The following is a 17,059-nucleotide window of genomic DNA, read 5'->3' on the forward strand; positions in this document are numbered from 1 at the left end:
TTGTTTCAAGGTGAAGATTCAAAGCAATTAGAACAGCTGCATTTAGGGCCAAATCCACCAACAGGAAGACTTCAGCTGACTTTAGTGGGCATTGGATTGAATCCTTAAATCAACATTTCCATAAACTAGTCTTGAAAAATGTAAGACCAGGCTGAATGGCCCCATTTCCAGGCCTTCGTGTAGGTTTTCATGCTTTGTAGCTACCTTGGGTGAACCTGGTACGAAGTGTGTTAATTTTATTAGATTTTCAGAGGTGTGAAAAAAGAGGAAAGAGGAGGAGGGACTTAAAAGCAAAATGTACAGCACAGTAATGCCAAGCTTAAGCATTCAAACGTCATGAATTAGTACTCAAAAAATCAGTTTTTTTTTTTGTTTTTTTGTTTTTTTTAAAGATCAAATGTATTATTTGCTTTCTTTGCCTTCAGGCTGCTCTTATACCTCAATTTCCCCCTCTGTAAACAGGATGAGGATACTGGCCTCCTTTGTAGAGTGCTTTGAGATCTACTAATGAAAAGCACCATAGAAGAGCTAAGTATCCTTACCGGGTCACATTTTCAAGCTTCTCTCAAGCAACCTGGAGGGCTAGAAAATTCCTTTTAAGATGAAAGCTGAGATCCTCCCCTAATCACATGCCTCCAGGAGTGGTTCTTTAAGAAAAATCCCAAGTATCACAAGGCTCATGATAAAAAGAGAGAGAATTGGAAACACTGAACTTACTGCTTAATGTAAACCAGTGTTCCCAAAGCAGCTAAGCCTTTACGGCTTTGCCGATATTACATACCTAGTGCTCACATCACCCTCATTTAAATCAGCAGCAGTCCTTCCAATGATCTCTGAATTGGGCCCCAACGGGATACTAGGAACAATACCGGACTCATGCAGGAGAAAGCCATTTCTGTTCCTATAAATGTTTATTCAGCACCCCAGAGGGGATGTGATTGATTATTCCCAAATAGTTAGACTTTCCTGACATGGTGGACCCAGAAGTAAGCCTGAAGCCAGACCAGACCGATCAGACCATATTGAAGAAAGCAACATCTGACCTGATTCTGGTATAAATCAAGAGTAGACACAATCAGTCCTAAGGGGTAGTAAGCGTGGAAGGATTCAAAACACCACAATCATTTGCCTTCTTGGTATCCTGTTGGAGAGGCTTCCAAACTGATGCTTATTCGAACACAATCTTAAAAAATAATGTGTCTTAACTGAACAAAGAAGTAAGACATCAAATAAAGATTTCTAAGAGTAATTTAAGATTTACAAGTAATTAGTTACCCAATTTAAGCCGGTCAGTTAGTATATTTACCTAATTGTATTCCAACATATCCCTAGTTAGTCATATTTACACCTGTCTAGTTGTCTATATAATACCATAGCTACTACAGAAGTGCTGATGTGCTATGTATGCAGACATACACAAAACGTATTTGTGCAGTGTTGCAAGTGCCATTTACCATGCTGATTTCTCCTTTGTGGAACTTGTGATGCGATCCATTCTTTTGATTTTTTTTCCTCTCTCTCTCTCTTTTTTTTTTTTTTTTAAATTTTGCTCAGTAAACTTACAGGCATTGTTCTAATCAAATAATTCAAAGCCCATGTCTTGTTAAAGAACTCTGAAAAATGGGGCTTTTATAAGTAGAACAAGCAGCCTTTTTTACAGTTATTTAAATCTTTCGCTTGGTGAACTTCAGCTCTACTCTTTCTTCTTTACTATACAGATTACTGTTTTGGGCAGCCATCAGGTGGCATGTTTAGGAATGAACTAGGCATTGAGGGAGAACTAATACAAGCCGCCCACAAAAGAACCAGTCACCCGGGACTGGGGCCATGTGTAGGGAGCAAGGGAACTCTCAGGTTTTACTGTGGAAAAATAAACCAAAGCCCTGGCCACTTTGGATAAGAACCCAGTGTCACTGTTCTCCCAATGATGGGGATAATCCCAGTATCCCAGTCAAATTATAGCGGGGGTAATTACATTCTGTCTGCCTCCTTGTCCCCTGCCATGCCAGCTGGATACCATAGCTTTCTTCACACCCTGCCCTCAGTGTGTCACCAGTTTTTGCAATTTTATCATGAGTCTTGTGATATCTGATGGCTTTGTGAAATCCCCAAATGCCGGAAGCAAGCTTTCATGAGGAGCTCAGATTTCATTTTGTTTAACGTAAGTTTCTAGCCTTCATGGTTGCAAAGAAAAGTTTGAAACTATGAAGCGAGTTTTACTCTAATGGCTCAGAAAGCAAAAAAGGCAAATACAAACAACACCGGATGTATTATTTTGAAACAATTGCTTGATTGGGTAGGGTAGGAAGGCTAATTCCTGGTTTGTGAATGTTTGAGTTTGGCAACACCATAAGTGGTTGTGCAGAATTGCTCTGTGTTCTTAAACAGCCACATTTCACTACCTCGGTAGCTACATTTCAATTTTGGATGAAGCTCTCCATGTGAAGCTTGTAAGTCATCTTAAATTTGTGAAGAGCTTCTAGTGTACTTTGGGAAGAACGGTGCTAGTACCTCATATTTATATAACAACCATAAGACATTAGAACATTTAAAAATGCTTCGTTTTATTAGGATTCAAACATGCACAGATTTCAAAAATAGGTGCAGAAGACCTGGCTGTCTTTTTTTTTATTAATTAAAAAAAGCATTTTTTTTTAATTAAAAGAAAAAGTATTTAGAAAGCATCTTAAATTGATAAGGTAAGTTATGTTGAATAACAAAAGAGACAGCCATTTATCGAAAGCCACTGAAGTAATTAGATCTTTGGAAAACAAAGTGATGAAAGAGGACAAATGACATTTTCTCATTCCCACACTACGATCTTATTTTTCTGATTTGGTTTGCTTTTCAAGGACAATATCTCTTATAAATACTGGGAAGGAAGGAAAAATGGAAAGATAGTTAAGGTGTTGGACTGGCCTGAGGAAGTCTGGTTTCAGTTCTTACCTCTGTCACAAGTCTTCCAGCGTGACCTTGGGCATGTCAATTATTTATGTGTAAAATGGGGACAAGCGTTAAGGGACTGTCTTACGTGTACGTACAATGCCTATGTTCTGGATTGGGACTTCTCAGCATTATGGCAATAGAAACTGTAATCAATAACTATGGGCTAAATTATTCCCACATGGAGGGCTCAGAAGTCCAATGATTTTCTGTCTAGCCATTCTCTCAGGCAAAGGGGGTTCTGCTTCCCCAAAACTGCTGTTCTTAGGCTATCCCCTGACAGCCAAGCCTAACCCCACAGAGGTCTTTTCCTCAGTAGGTTTCCTTGACGGCTCCTGGATTTGTTGTGCTCACATGACGCCACGACTGCTGCTATCGCCCAAACTCCCTCAGGTGGAGTAGCTTCACCCAAGCAGTAGGGGAACTGGCTTACCCTGTCCTACAATTCTTGTTTGATTGTGTGTGTGTGTGGGGGGGAAATGCCACAGAGCAGGACTTCTTTCTTGGTCTTCCCAGCCCTAACTGCAAAGAAGCCCGCACAGGAATGTCTCTGTAGATAAAAGAAAGAGCAAGCCACGCAGCCAACCCTCCCTCTCATGTAGCCTCCATAATCTGAATCTCCTGCATTTTGCCCCTCCATTTGCAAAAGCAGAGTGAAGCCTTTGGCCCTATCCAGGAAGTTGAAGAGTAAAAGTATTCATCAATGCATGCATTTTGTGTCAGGAAGAAGAGGAAAACACTGAGGGTGAACTCCTGGTCCCAGTGAAGGCAACGGGGGTTTTGCTATTGACTTTAACGAGGCAGGGATTTCATCCTGGGGAGTAAGATTAGCCCCTGGAAATAGCAGACATCCCCTGGTGCTTAAGAGATCTTCAAATAATATTTATCTAATCTAAGAAATGACCATGTTGGTTTGCTACAGAGCGTTTCAGCTTAGCAAATTATCATGAAAATGTTCCATTGCAGTCACAAAGTCTAGTCACCACCTTGCTATGTCAGTGAAATAATATTCTGTATATACACACACAGACCTACACATTTCTCTATGTGTATACATTACAATAAACAGAGAGACCTATACATGTGGGCATATACCCATATATCATATTTCATCATAAAGACAAATGTCAGAGTTTGGCTTAGCAGCAGAGTAAATATCTAACTCAATACATTTTTCATGAGACCTCTGTGAATAGGGTGTAATTACATTTTTTGATGTTGCGTTTTGCAAGCTTGCCAGATAATGCCAGAAGCAGAGCTTCAAGTTGACTTCATTCTTACTCCCAGCAGTGTCCTTGCAGTGACAGTTTGGATACAAATGGTGTGTATCAGATCATTAGTACTAAGGAAACCTGTCTCCCCACTCTGCTTTGGAATCTCAGCCTGATGAATGTGAGCTTGCCGTTCCTATATTCAGCTTGACCAATATATCAGGAAGCTAAGTCCACATAATGGCATCTAGATTACCTCTGACCATTTCTAAGGTATACACAATCAGCAGAAACCATAAAATTATATAACATGCGTAACATCTATCAAGGTATAATTTTCTAAAGGCATACAGAAAGTCATTGATTGACTAACAAGACAGCAAATTAGACAGGATCCATTAAATAGCATAAGCACTCAACCATCCACCAGTTATCAGTGGGATTTCTCAGTGCTACAAGTGGGTAGGATTTCATGTGTGTGTTGCAATTCCTTCTAAAAGGCCCAATCAATACAGGATTTGAGCAGAGAAAAGTTTAGGAAGCGCACAATGGTGAGTGTTTCCCACCCCTCCAAAGTTACTGTGCATGAAGTAGGGATGAGAAGTTCTGACACAGATAGTTACTGAATACTTCTAAATGTTAAACTCGGGGCATTTGGGCATTTACAGGAGATGACCTGTAAAGAGGTGACTGTAATTAGTGTCAGAATTTAGGCACCAGTGCAGCATTTGTAATGCGAGCTGCCTGATTTGTTACTAAAATAAAAAATTGTCTTTTTTTTTTTTTAAAGCCTCAAAAGAAAGTGCCTGGATGTAACGTAGCCCTCCCAGAGTAATGGCTGTTCCTTTTCCACACCTTATGCTGCTGCCAAAGTGATCTATCTTCCTTGCTATTCTGACCGCATCAAGACACTGCCTGCCTCTCTTTTGCCACAGAAAGGTGGACACCAAGATATTCCAGAAGCAAACAGTGATTTTGGGGCTCTCAGGTTTTCAGTGCCCAACTGGAAATGCCTTAAAGGAGCCTAAATTTCAGAAAGTGCTGAGCACCTGCTGTCAGAATATCAAGTCCCTTTAAGGGGACTCAAATTAGGCTCCCAAAAACTGAGGCACGCAAAGTAGCCACGTCACTTTTGAAAATCTCAGCCTAAGTTTCTCCTTTAAGGTACTTCATAACAAGGGTCCCTAATACACCTCTGCCTTCAACCCCTCTGATCTGCCAGTTGTCACTCCTTTCTCTCCTTTGTCCCAGATTCTGACCTTCTGTGCCGCCCACTCACCCGGAGCAGCCTCTGAAAGCATGCATATTCTTGACCTCCAATTCTCCCTCTTCAGAAAACCACCTCATCACCAACTATGAAGACTCATGACTCACTGTGGTATCATACTAAGTATTCTGTATTGTACTAGCCTGAGCCCTTCAGGCACCTATAACTGGTTTGGCATAGCTATCGAACTGTCCAGCATGGTTTAACGCTACACCCAGATATAAATAAAATAATGACTCTTTTCAGCTGTTAAACTTGTGCTCAAGAAACAGTACATTTGCCCCAATTTTATCATTATTAGAAGAGCTTTATCTGAGTTATAGTTGTTCTCCCAAGCAAAAAGACAGCAAAAACAAGACACGATTTCCCCTGCTCCTCCGACATTTGTACATTTCTTCTTTCATCTTCTATTCTATGTTCCAAATTCACCTTTTGGCATAAGCTGGCACCACTTTGTCACTAATTTTTTTTTCCATTTTCTTCTGCATTATCTATTTTGGAATTACTAAATTTTTTTGTACAACAAAGACAATCCAGCCCCATGAAGAGATTTCTCCTAGCTTGATTTAAACAGAATAACAGACTTAAATACAAAATGTAGCCTTGAAATTCACTAGTTAAAAAGATTTAACCTATGCTAATGAAATCAGAAAAATGCCTCAGTAAAAGTTCTAATGATAATACTGTGTATTTAGTTTCAAGATACTCTAAACTTTAGAATAAGATAATGTGGCACTTTAATTATAGTTTCTCTATTTATATATTTCCTTCATGGTGCAAATCACCTTTAATGAGAGAGCAGGTTTTGGAGAAGTTTCAGCATCAGTATTATTGCAAATTTTTGAATGTACAGAAGCTTATCAGCTAAGATATGTTAATTTTTCTAATGGGGTAATGAAGTCTGAAGGCTTTCGGGAAGATGCTACTATGATAATGGGTCTGTTTAAAACAGCATTAGGAGAACCTTGATTATAGGTTGCTCAGTAGCTTCTGACTTCCAAAGGAACCAGAGTTTGTTCCATAACTAATTTGTTGCAAGAGCTCATAGGAAGCTCATTTCCATACATTTAGTCATCAAGCAGTCACCCTACTAACAAAGATAAAGGGCCAGTTTCTAATTTGAAAAATGGACTAGTGAGTTTTTAGGAACTAGACAGTGTCTGCTCTGAAATGCAAGCACAGAGGCAGATTTTTCAAATCACGAAGCCATGCACACCTCCAGTTGGAAGGTGCTATTATTATTATGTAGTGATTATTTAGGATAGTGTGAAATAGGACAGGAAGTATGGCCCCTGCTCCAAGGAACTCACAGTCTAAGGACAGACAAGTAGAAAGAGTTTAGGGGAACGGGAACAATAATAGGCAATTTATATACAAATCAACTTGATTCACTGCAAGCAGCATGGCAAAGGTGGATCTTTAAGACAAACAAATGTGGACAGGGTACAGGTCTTGGGAATGAACTGAGAGAGGTTTGTACCCTACACAAGGGATCACATGGAAGAAGGGGTTTTGAGAGGTGACTGTGTCAAGAAGTTGACAGAGGGGCAGGCAAGATTGTGGAGACTGGTGGAGTCAAGGGGACATGGGCAACACAAACTGGTCAAGGGAAGATAAAAATAGGGGGAAGAGTTATATGAGGCTTTGAAAGTGACATTTCCCAATAAGAATGCTTCTTATCCAAGTGTCTATGCTGCTCTCAGCAGATATTGTCTCTTTCTCTCTGTTTGTACAACATCCAGCACAAGGACTGAGGCCTTTGAGCCTGCATTATTATAAATGTTTAACAATAATATAGGAGCTATCCCACAGGTGTAAAAAGCCTATTGGCTTAATAGGATTCCAGCACAATTAATCAGTGTGTTTTCCCCCTTGACACAATTTGTTAAGAGTTCCATTGATCCCATGCATACTAACCCTAATTAAAGGGTGACACAATATTCTAGTCATTTCTTATTCCCACAAGGACTTGGATAACCTTAATGCATTTCTGGTCCTTCCTGGACAGATAAGGCCCTCTGTACCATCTTCTCTCCCCACCCACACCCAGTTATACATTTCTTCCTTACATGGGGAATAATAATGGTGGTGGGCTCAACTTATTTCTTGGAGCGAGAGAAATCACTATCTTCTATGGTTATAATTCAGCTACATGGCAGAATGGTGTCTTCAAAACACTGTTTTCTATTACAGACAATTGTTTTATCATCCACACTGGCAATAAATACTGTATTCCAACACAGATACCCCTGACAGGAGCAGAGAACTAAGGGCTTCGTGTCACATGGATGGGACCAGTGGGTGTTTATCACAGTTTGGTGCACTAACCCCAGTGGTAGATCTCTAATTCCACCCCAGTAAAAATAAAAACTCAAAGCCAATTTAAGTGAGACAGTTTCTACGGTTTCCACAGCAGATTGTCAGCCTGTTCCTCTGAGTCAGATTCTGATCTTTTACCCCACTGTTTGTATGTGGCATAACTCCACTGAAACCAAGCTCCACACCGGTGTTCAAACTACTTCCCAATGCCTTTTAACAGCATAAATATGTTTGCCATAACAGACAATTACTTATAAAAATAAATGCCAAATTAGCATCAGTGCCATTATTACAAATATAAGACCTTGAACAGAGTCGATATGCTCAGTATTTCTATTGCCTTTGAATTCCAATATAGCCTGTTAAGCACGATTACAGTTTACTTTCATTACTGTGTACATTGTGGGACCGATTCTCCACTGCCATACACCGCAAGTCGTTGTTTACACCAGTTCAAAATAAGTATGTGTGGGTGCAAAACGCTACCAAACAGAATGGTAACATTTTACACCTATGTTGCTCTCACTTGCCACAGGAATATGGCCCTGACCCTGAGGCTGATTATGAATGAGTGTTCCTGCTCTAAGAGTCCCACTGATTTTTGCCTGCATACTATCAATTGCAGAATTGAGCCCTAAATGGACTCCTGCAGGTAAAAGACAGTGGAGAAGCAGGCCCAAAATGTTTGTTTGTTACATAGCAGCATAAGGAGTATGCCTTGTTTAAGGCAGCAGCATCATATTATCCAATATATTAAGCATAAATAAACTAGTTCAAATTTTGAAAATTAGATGCTAGTAAAGACATCTATTTCTCTTCCACCCAATACAATAGACAAAATCCTGATTGCAGATTTCTAATCTGATTTGCACCATAGAAATTACATTGCAGAGAGAATCTGGCTATGTACTACAGATTTACTTCCCTGAAAACAAGAGAGTTTGAATATACATTTCAGTGTGTTAAATCTAGACTCCATTTTTACTGATTTTGGAAACAAATGGTGCTGTAAACACGAATAGTACTCAGCTCAGCGTGGTCTAAGTGAACTAAATGCTCTAACTTACTGTTTGCATTTTCTCTTTTTATGACAACAAATAGAAATCAACTAATCAAAGCCAGTATTTTATGATGCAGCCATTGCAATCCACTTTTAATTGGACTAACTGTCATTGCAATAAAATGATTCCCAGAAATCATCAGGGGTTAAATATAAATAGTTTTCTTTTAAAGCTATGAACATAAAATAAAGGTGTTAAAGGCAAGGGACACTTCAGAGGTTAATTTCAAAAGCCCCCCTCTCCACTTCTCATTGAACTGGCCTTATATTGCCTCCTAATTTTTTGTTTGTTTGACAGCAACACTGTCTTTTATTTAATTGTGTCAGAACGGATTAACCAAGAATAGAAACATACACTGTGTTCATGGGTGTAGTTTGTTAGTATTAATCCGTTCACTATATTGACAAGAATAAAAACCATGGCCAACATTTTCAAGTGAAAAGTAATTTTAGTGCCCCAACTTTAATGACTTAAAGAAGCCTGGTTTTCAAAGTGCTCAGCAGCACTGTTCTGAAAAATCAGGTCTCTTTAAGATAACTTTTTGTGCCTACCTTGAAGTATTTATCATACTCTGGTATTGACCACCCTATTAATAATGAATAAGGGCCCAATCTTGCCCTATTGATGTCAGTGAGATTTCTGGCATGAATTTCATGGGAGCAGGACTGGGCTTTTAGAGAGGCTACTTCATAGCAAGAGAAGCCATGGTCCAAATCTGACTCTCACTAGTCCATCTCCTCAGCTGAGGTACATTGGCATAGTTCCGTGGACTTCAGTTGACATCAGCTGAGGATCTGGTGCATTACATAAGAAAGGGACTCTCCCTCATGCTGCAAACTATTTTACAGTTTCAGGACTCATCTACGTTCTCTGCTTATGTTCTGTGATGAAAGCAAATGTCATGTTAGTAAGGAATCAAACAAAAAAGGGGACAGCGTGTGACCCATGGGGACATCTCACCCTAGATAAATGGAATAAATTTGCTGGAAATACAGGGCTGTCATCCAAGACCTTTCATTCTCAAAATAAAATTACATGACACATTTGCAGGAGATCTGACACAGCTCTATCTCACACCAGTCACAACTTCACATTTACTACGTGCCATAAAAAATAGCACATTTGAGTCATATGAGCATGTCATGTCACATAAGTGTAACGATGAGCTGAAAGTGATATTTACCACCATACATATGAATAACATCCTGCCTCCCTTCCCACTCCCCCTCTTCGCTTCTCATGAACAAGAATATTAACTAGAAGTTATCCAGGGTGAGCAATTTGCAGATTATTTTTGAAGGAAAAACAACCAAAACAGCAGCTATTAAGCACAGACGAAGCTAAACATAGTTAAGTGAAGAGAGGCTTTGCATGAAATGTTACCTTTTTTCAAAATATTACACAAACTCAAAATTTTCATCTGAATTCTAGTTTAGGTTTTGGGCCACTTCTCCTAAACAAATCCTGCTTTTTTCAAGATTTCAAGGGTCTCTCTCTCTCTCTCTCAACAGTCTTTAATACATATGCCTCTGAATTTCTCTCAGCTTCTTCCAGCTCCCAGTTTTCCTTAATGAATATAGAGCAGGTGTTTGGAATCTCAATGCACTTAAAAACTAATTATTTTGCAGCGCATTTAATGCTCATGAAAGGTGCTTGACTGAAAATAGGGCCTGAAGCCCACTGTTTATCCACAGAACAGACAGCATGAGAAGATTTGCCTATGCTGCCCAGCCCTGCCAGTTTCCCTCCCTGGCTTGAGGCCTGCGCCAATGGCCACTGAAGACAATGGGAGTCTTTCCATTAATGTCATTGGACGTTGGATCGGCCCTTGGAGATACCACCTCTAGGTGAGAGAAATTTGGTCCCTGTGGCTGTTCAGTGCCAGCTAATGTGAGCATTGGTGGTTTTGTGATGTGACACCGTTCCATGAAGAACGGTGGTGCTGTATACAAAGTCATCTCATATCAGATGGTGATAATGTTGACTCAGACTATGGCTCTATATCCCATTATAAAGAACCAGTTTTTTGATATGCACTTCACATCCAAGCATATAGGATTCAAACTAAGTAGGTATGTTTGTTTGTTTTTTTTAATTATAGAAAGAAAAAGTTAAACAGAAAGAGGATGGAAAAAGAGTAACTGGAAGAGAGTTGAAAACAGAAACAATTTTGTATTACACATGTCCATCAGCCTCTTTTTAGGGCTCATTTCCTTTTTGTACCTAAGGACATATGTGTTGTTATTGGATCTGTAACAGTAGTGCCCAAATATTAAAGATTTTCCTTACAGAAGCTGAATGACCTACCTCAATTTTGCTTACAAAGTGGATGTTGCTTGGAAATACAGCATCTGACTCGGTACCCATATGTTAGATAGACATTACGTACTTTAATATTGCAGTTGTAATTACCTGCTTTTTCTTCTAATTTTGAAAGGATAACTCCTTGGAATAATTATGCAGAGTATAACTAAGTTCTGTGAAATATGCGAGTCCCAGAACCACCTCTGAACTCTAGTGGAAATTCCTGTTAGAAATTTTTGACTAGTTTAAGTTAGTACCTAGGTTTGGAAGCACTACAAGGGATCTATTAGTCTACAGGTTTCTGGAGCTATGGGTCCTCCGGCAGAAACCGAGAGACACCAGTTGAAGGAATTGCCTATGGAACAAATAGTTATGCTTTGTAAGAAATATCCCTGACTTAAAATATGGAGAGGATTTAGTCCTTATTTCAAATCCATAAATAAAATAAGGCTTTTATAGTGCCTTTCATTCTGAAGGCTACAAAAGTAGTTCATAAGCAATGCCGCCCCCCCCCCCCGGCCTGCAATAAACTTCCAGTGGACTTACGCAGAACTCATTAAAGAATCAAGAACAATACGCAGATGGATCATCCATCTTTGACATGCAGCCACAGTCGCTATTTAGTAATGCACAAAAATACTACCAAAAAGAAGAAATGACAACCAATTGAAACTACCATTTAAAATATCAGAGAATAACATCATAATAGAACTTTAACTCTGACACTATTTATTTCACAGTAACCAAGAAAATACCAAAAAGACAGAAGTTTACCTGTTCGGAACAGGTTGTTTCCAAACAGACATTTTCATTTATTCATCAGTAGAAGCAGAAGAAGCAAAGCTCAACCAGATCGATTCCACGTTGTCCTCAGTTCTGGGCTAGGATTAATCCAATCCACTCCAGCCTCAGTTTGTATATCACCAACTCAAGGCCTCTTTTGGCATTGTTTGCAGGATTTCCACATATCAGGAAACTTTAATGTATTTGAATTATTTAAATAATCAGACATATGTATAATCTTTCTTCCTCCTGTAAATGTTCTATACCAAAAACCAATTAATTTCATTTGCTACTTCCTGAGGTTTTATTTCTTCTCTATACGTTGGAATCCCTTTTGAATTCCTATCACCGCATGACTACCAATGATTTTTCTCGGCTTTTGAGTCATCAGAGCCTTTTCCTGTGGATTGTAGAGTACTCTTGTGATTATCTATGTTAATACTACATGTTTTCATTGGCCATGCTTAGAGTTCATCTCCAGAACAGAATTGCTTTCTACAGATTTAACTACTCCCCCACCCCCGCACCTTGGCATCTGACTCATGAATGTTCTGTTTACACCCTTGATCATATCCACTCTAATCACATACATGTAGTGCCAGGCTGTGCACTGACTTTGCTCATCTGTGCAGGGGCAGAGGGCTGAGCAAGAAGCCTCGTTCTCCCCGCCACACACATGTGCAACACACAATAGCTTACCCCATGCTATGGGGAGCTCAAATCCTTGCTCACTCCTGATCTCCTGGAGCCAAAGTAGCTATGGCCTGGCTCTCTGCCACTTCCACACCAGACTGCACAGCAGCGTGGTCTGCCAGGGGAGCATTCTGAGACAGCCTAATGGCACTTGCTCCAGGCACAGGGAGCAGAGTGGAAGGATATTCCAGTTCAGGCAGGCACAATCCCTACTTGACTCATCCTGTATCAGTGCCGCTCTGCATTACCTCTGCTGAGGGCTTGTGACTAAGGGCAGGTCTTCACTACGGGGGGGAGGGGGGGGGTCGATTTAAGATACGCAAATTCAGCTACGCGAATAGCGTAGCTGAATTCAACCTATCAGAGCCGACTTACCCCGTTGTGAGGACGGCAGCAAAATCGACCTCCGCAGCTCCCCGTCGACAGCGCTTACTCCCACCTCCGCTGGTGGAGTAAGAGCGTCGATTCGGGGATCAATTGTCGCGTCCCGACGAGACGCGATAATTCGATCCCCGAGAGATCGATTTCTACCCGCTGATTCAGGCAGGTAGTGTAGACCTAGCCTAAGTGCCACAATCCAGTTCTTTACAGGTAAAGTAAGAAGCTAGTCTTCAAACACGCAAAGGCGTCAGAGCTTCAGAAAGGGCTAAGCTAGAAGAGGTTTAGCCATTTAAACAGCACGGAACAAGCAGCACAATGCTATGTTCCCCTTCATTCCTAACCTGCATTTTAAGGCTGAATGACGTACGTGGGAGAGTGCAAGCTGTCCCTGAATGTCTCTTCTTTAACATTTTTTGGAAGACATTATGGCCAACATTTCCCAGACCTTGTTGTCTAGCTTTAGGCATCCAAGTCCATTTTAAAGCATCTAACTGAGCAGTCTGGTTTTCAGAGGTGCTGAGCTTCCACAGATCCCACTGATCTATAAGAGCGGTTGGTGCTTAGCACTTCTGAAATTCAAACCACTCACCTGAGTGCCAAAAACCAGGCACCCCAGTTTGTGATCTCCGGGGCACACCTTCATCTAGGTGAACTTTTCCTTACCGGACTAGACTTCTTCTAGGTATGTTAAAGGGTTAGCAAAACCAAGTGCCAAAAAACGCTATGGTGATTGGATAGACAGAGTAATCTAAGTGGTGGCAACGTATATAGCCACATTTCAAATAAATAAATAACACATTAATAAGTCCTTTGATGAAAGTACAAATACCAGAGGTTCTATACCCACAACAAAGTCAGCCATCTTACCCAGCCAACCGCACTGAGTCCTGAGGTGAAGCAAGTATTAAACTAGCTTTCCTGTACTCCCATTAAAATGAGCAGGATGGCAACCCCATTTCACTTCAGCAGGATTCCGCTTGCCTGAGGATTTAATGAAGACATTCAAGGCCAAAGGAGGATAGTTTCTTACACTACTATGGCCACGAAACCTATTATTGCTTCTAAACTGCGCGATAGCCACGGGGAGAGGGAGAACACACCTTCCTGCCTCAACTGTGCAGGGCATATTGACAATTTAGCTGACTGTGCTGGGGAGCGCAAAGGGCTGCCTGCTGCACTAGTGGCCTGGATGAGGGGATAGTGTTCTGTCTCTATTCCAAACAGCTATCCAGCAGGAGAGCTCATTTCTAATGCTGTAGTAAGATCTACTGCTCACCGAGCTCTCTGCAGCAGTAGACCGCTTTGTGCGCTGACACTTAAGCAGTACATTTCCCCCAGTCTCCAAGCACAGCAGGGCCATGTCTAGGTACATTTTAGCACTAAAATGCTGCTGTCTCAGAACAGCAAATGCAGAATTTCTTCCCTTTTAGTGGCTTGTCCATGACCTTTAAAGGTGAGCAGTGGATTTTTTTTTAAACTGATCTTTGCTGAGTTTCCAACTGTGTCTTACTGTAAATAAAATGTGCATGTACGTACAGCACTGCAGCGCATCTGGTGAAGAGCTCTCCCATTGGCACAATAAAACCACCTCTGTGAGAGGTGGTAGCTATGTCGATGAGAGAAGCTCTCGTCAACAGTGCCACCTCCACAGCACTAAATTCCCCTGGCCGTGGTAACTTCAGGAAGCCTCTCCATGGAGCCCCAGAGCAGAGAGTCTGATCCTTTACTGCTTGAGATACATCTGCTCAACCCTAACGCCAGCTAATGAACAGTTAAGCTTGAGCATTTCTCTTTTTGTTTGCATTACACACAAAAACTGCTCTGTGATGCCATAAGTGGACCTTCCAAGCTACACAACGATGGACCCTGTTCTATCCTGGACTGGACCTTCACACAGCTAGTGCTCTCCCGTTCCTCACAGATTGGACCTATCTATTCCCCAACCATGTAGTTCCCTGTCCTTCATCCTGTCTATATCTACACAATATGGATTTTATAAAGGTCATATCAGGGCCATACAAAGAACAGAGAGGAAGCAGTTAATCGGGAAATAACTCTTGCTTACTCCACGCAAGAGTAATTTTAAGCCATTCTGGAGATAAAAACCAAAATAAATAAATAAAAGTTGGAAGATGTTCCAGAAGTAAAACCAACCTCAATTTTAATGCATCATTTCTCCCCAAAACTTGTCCAATTTGTCCCAAACTTCCCCAAAAAATTTCACCCTAGGCTAAGATCTGATTTATGTAAATCCAGGCTGATTGGTTCATTTTTGGTGAAGATGTGTAAACACTGGGCTTGTGTTTATTAAAATTCTTTGAGGATATTAAAAAAATAGCAGACGAAGGAAGACCAGCTCGTAAAAATTATGTGGCCACACAAAAGGTCTCTGATAACGTTTCCCCATGTGCAGCAGTGCTCCAAAACCAAAAGTTTTAGGATGCATAAGAAGTAGGATAGAAAACAACAATGTAAATATTATAAGCTATTAAATAAAACAGTAGTACCCCCTGACCTGGAACACGGTGTTCACTAACTCAGAAAGGATATAGCTGAAAGACAAGGTCCTGATTCTGGCAATGCAAATAATCAGAGGCCTGGGACAACTTCCAGAGGAGATCAGAATGAAGAGACCTGACTCATTTCTAAATGAAATTAAACTAAAAAGAAGGGTCACAATAAATGTATACAAAATTATGAATGGTACAACGAAGGTAAATCAAGCATCCTATTTGCCCTCCTTCATAGTACTAGAACAAGAGGGAATTCAATTACTTTAAAGGAAACGTTTATAACTGGTGAAAGGATTTTTTAAAAAAAATACATAATGCAATCTGTGGAACTCATTGACACAGGATATTGCCTAAGCCAAGAGTTAGTAATACTCAAAAATGATTAGACATGTATATGTATTATAAGGACATCACAGTTACATTAGACAGGATAGGAAAAATATTGAAAGGGTATGAACATTCATACTTAGGGCATAAGCCATGCGCTGACAGGGTTTAAGAAAACACTTCCTATTTGGGTAGGTCATTCTGCAGTTGTCCACTGTGGGGTTTATTGTTCCATTTTCTGAAGCACCTGGTACTGGCTATTGTCAATTATATGGTTCTGGACAAGATGAACCCCAGGTCTGATTCACTAAGGCAATTCCTATGTTCCTATATAAATAACGTGTATGTATTTATGCAGAATACAGTACACAAAATATATACCAGGCCCTCCTTTAATGTTCACATCTACAAAAGGTTAAGTAGTCCTAGGTGACACACAGCTTTTTATAGTGGCAAACAATAATGGATTCCGGATACCTTCCGACATGGCTAGCTTCCAGTCAGCATTAAGGAGAATTACTACCTGATTTGAATACATCTTGGTTCAATTTCATGTAGCCTTATTGTCTTCTAATTACCAGCACAACGATTTGATCTACACCCAGTCTATGGCATTTCCCTGACTTCTAACACCACAGCAATATACATGGTGTTGTGCTGATTTCTCAAACAGTAAGCAGTTTGCTTTTGTTTCACATCCCCAAGGCTCAAATAAGCAGATGCTGCATTAAAGCTTGTTTTACAAAACTGCTTCTGTTGTGATATACATTTTTAATATAATACACTGACTGCATTACTGTGAAATATGCCAGGACCGATAAACTCATAAAAATTCATTAGGGTGGCCTGTTCCTCAATTAAGCGAAGTCTAAGACTATCTAGTTTAAGAGAATTGCTCGGTGGCAGCTGTAATGAGTGAAAAGCTCAATCACGTCTCCCACAAATCAAGGACAGCTTAGTTTACCATTCAGGTTTCACAGTGGTATCAGTTTGGGCTGTTTTTCCATCAGGCTTTGCTGACCTTTCTATTCTTTTAGTCAGCGAGAATACTCTGCTCTGCTTGAAAGGAAAAGCTTGAGTTTTAAGATTCTATTACTATTCCAAGTGTAAAAGCAGTGGTGCAGCTCTCCAATGTACAGCATGCATTCTAAACAGACGACACTAAGACCCACATATTTCATAGCATCCAGGCCTGTTCTAAAAAGGAGGGGCTTTTTAAAAATCAAATTATAACCATATTCTCAATAGACAATCCAG

The 17,059-nt window shown here is 40.4% G+C and overlaps 1 protein-coding gene and 1 long non-coding RNA gene across 2 annotated transcripts in view; one reads left to right on the forward strand and one right to left on the reverse strand.

Annotated features, from left to right (window-relative positions):
• Positions 1-11,154, forward strand: part of LOC117884660 — a 32,414-nt gene extending 21,260 nt beyond the window's left edge. The window contains exon 3 of the long non-coding RNA XR_004647620.1: positions 5,406-11,154. This is a non-coding gene — a long non-coding RNA (uncharacterized LOC117884660). The remainder of the gene's footprint in view (positions 1-5,405) is intronic.
• Positions 1-17,059, reverse strand: part of TMEFF2 (transmembrane protein with EGF like and two follistatin like domains 2) — a 166,471-nt gene that overhangs the window by 119,857 nt on the left and 29,555 nt on the right. The window lies entirely within an intron of this gene.

This window comes from Trachemys scripta, chromosome 11 (assembly GCF_013100865.1).
Source record: "Trachemys scripta elegans isolate TJP31775 chromosome 11, CAS_Tse_1.0, whole genome shotgun sequence".
Taxonomy (NCBI): domain Eukaryota; kingdom Metazoa; phylum Chordata; order Testudines; family Emydidae; genus Trachemys; species Trachemys scripta.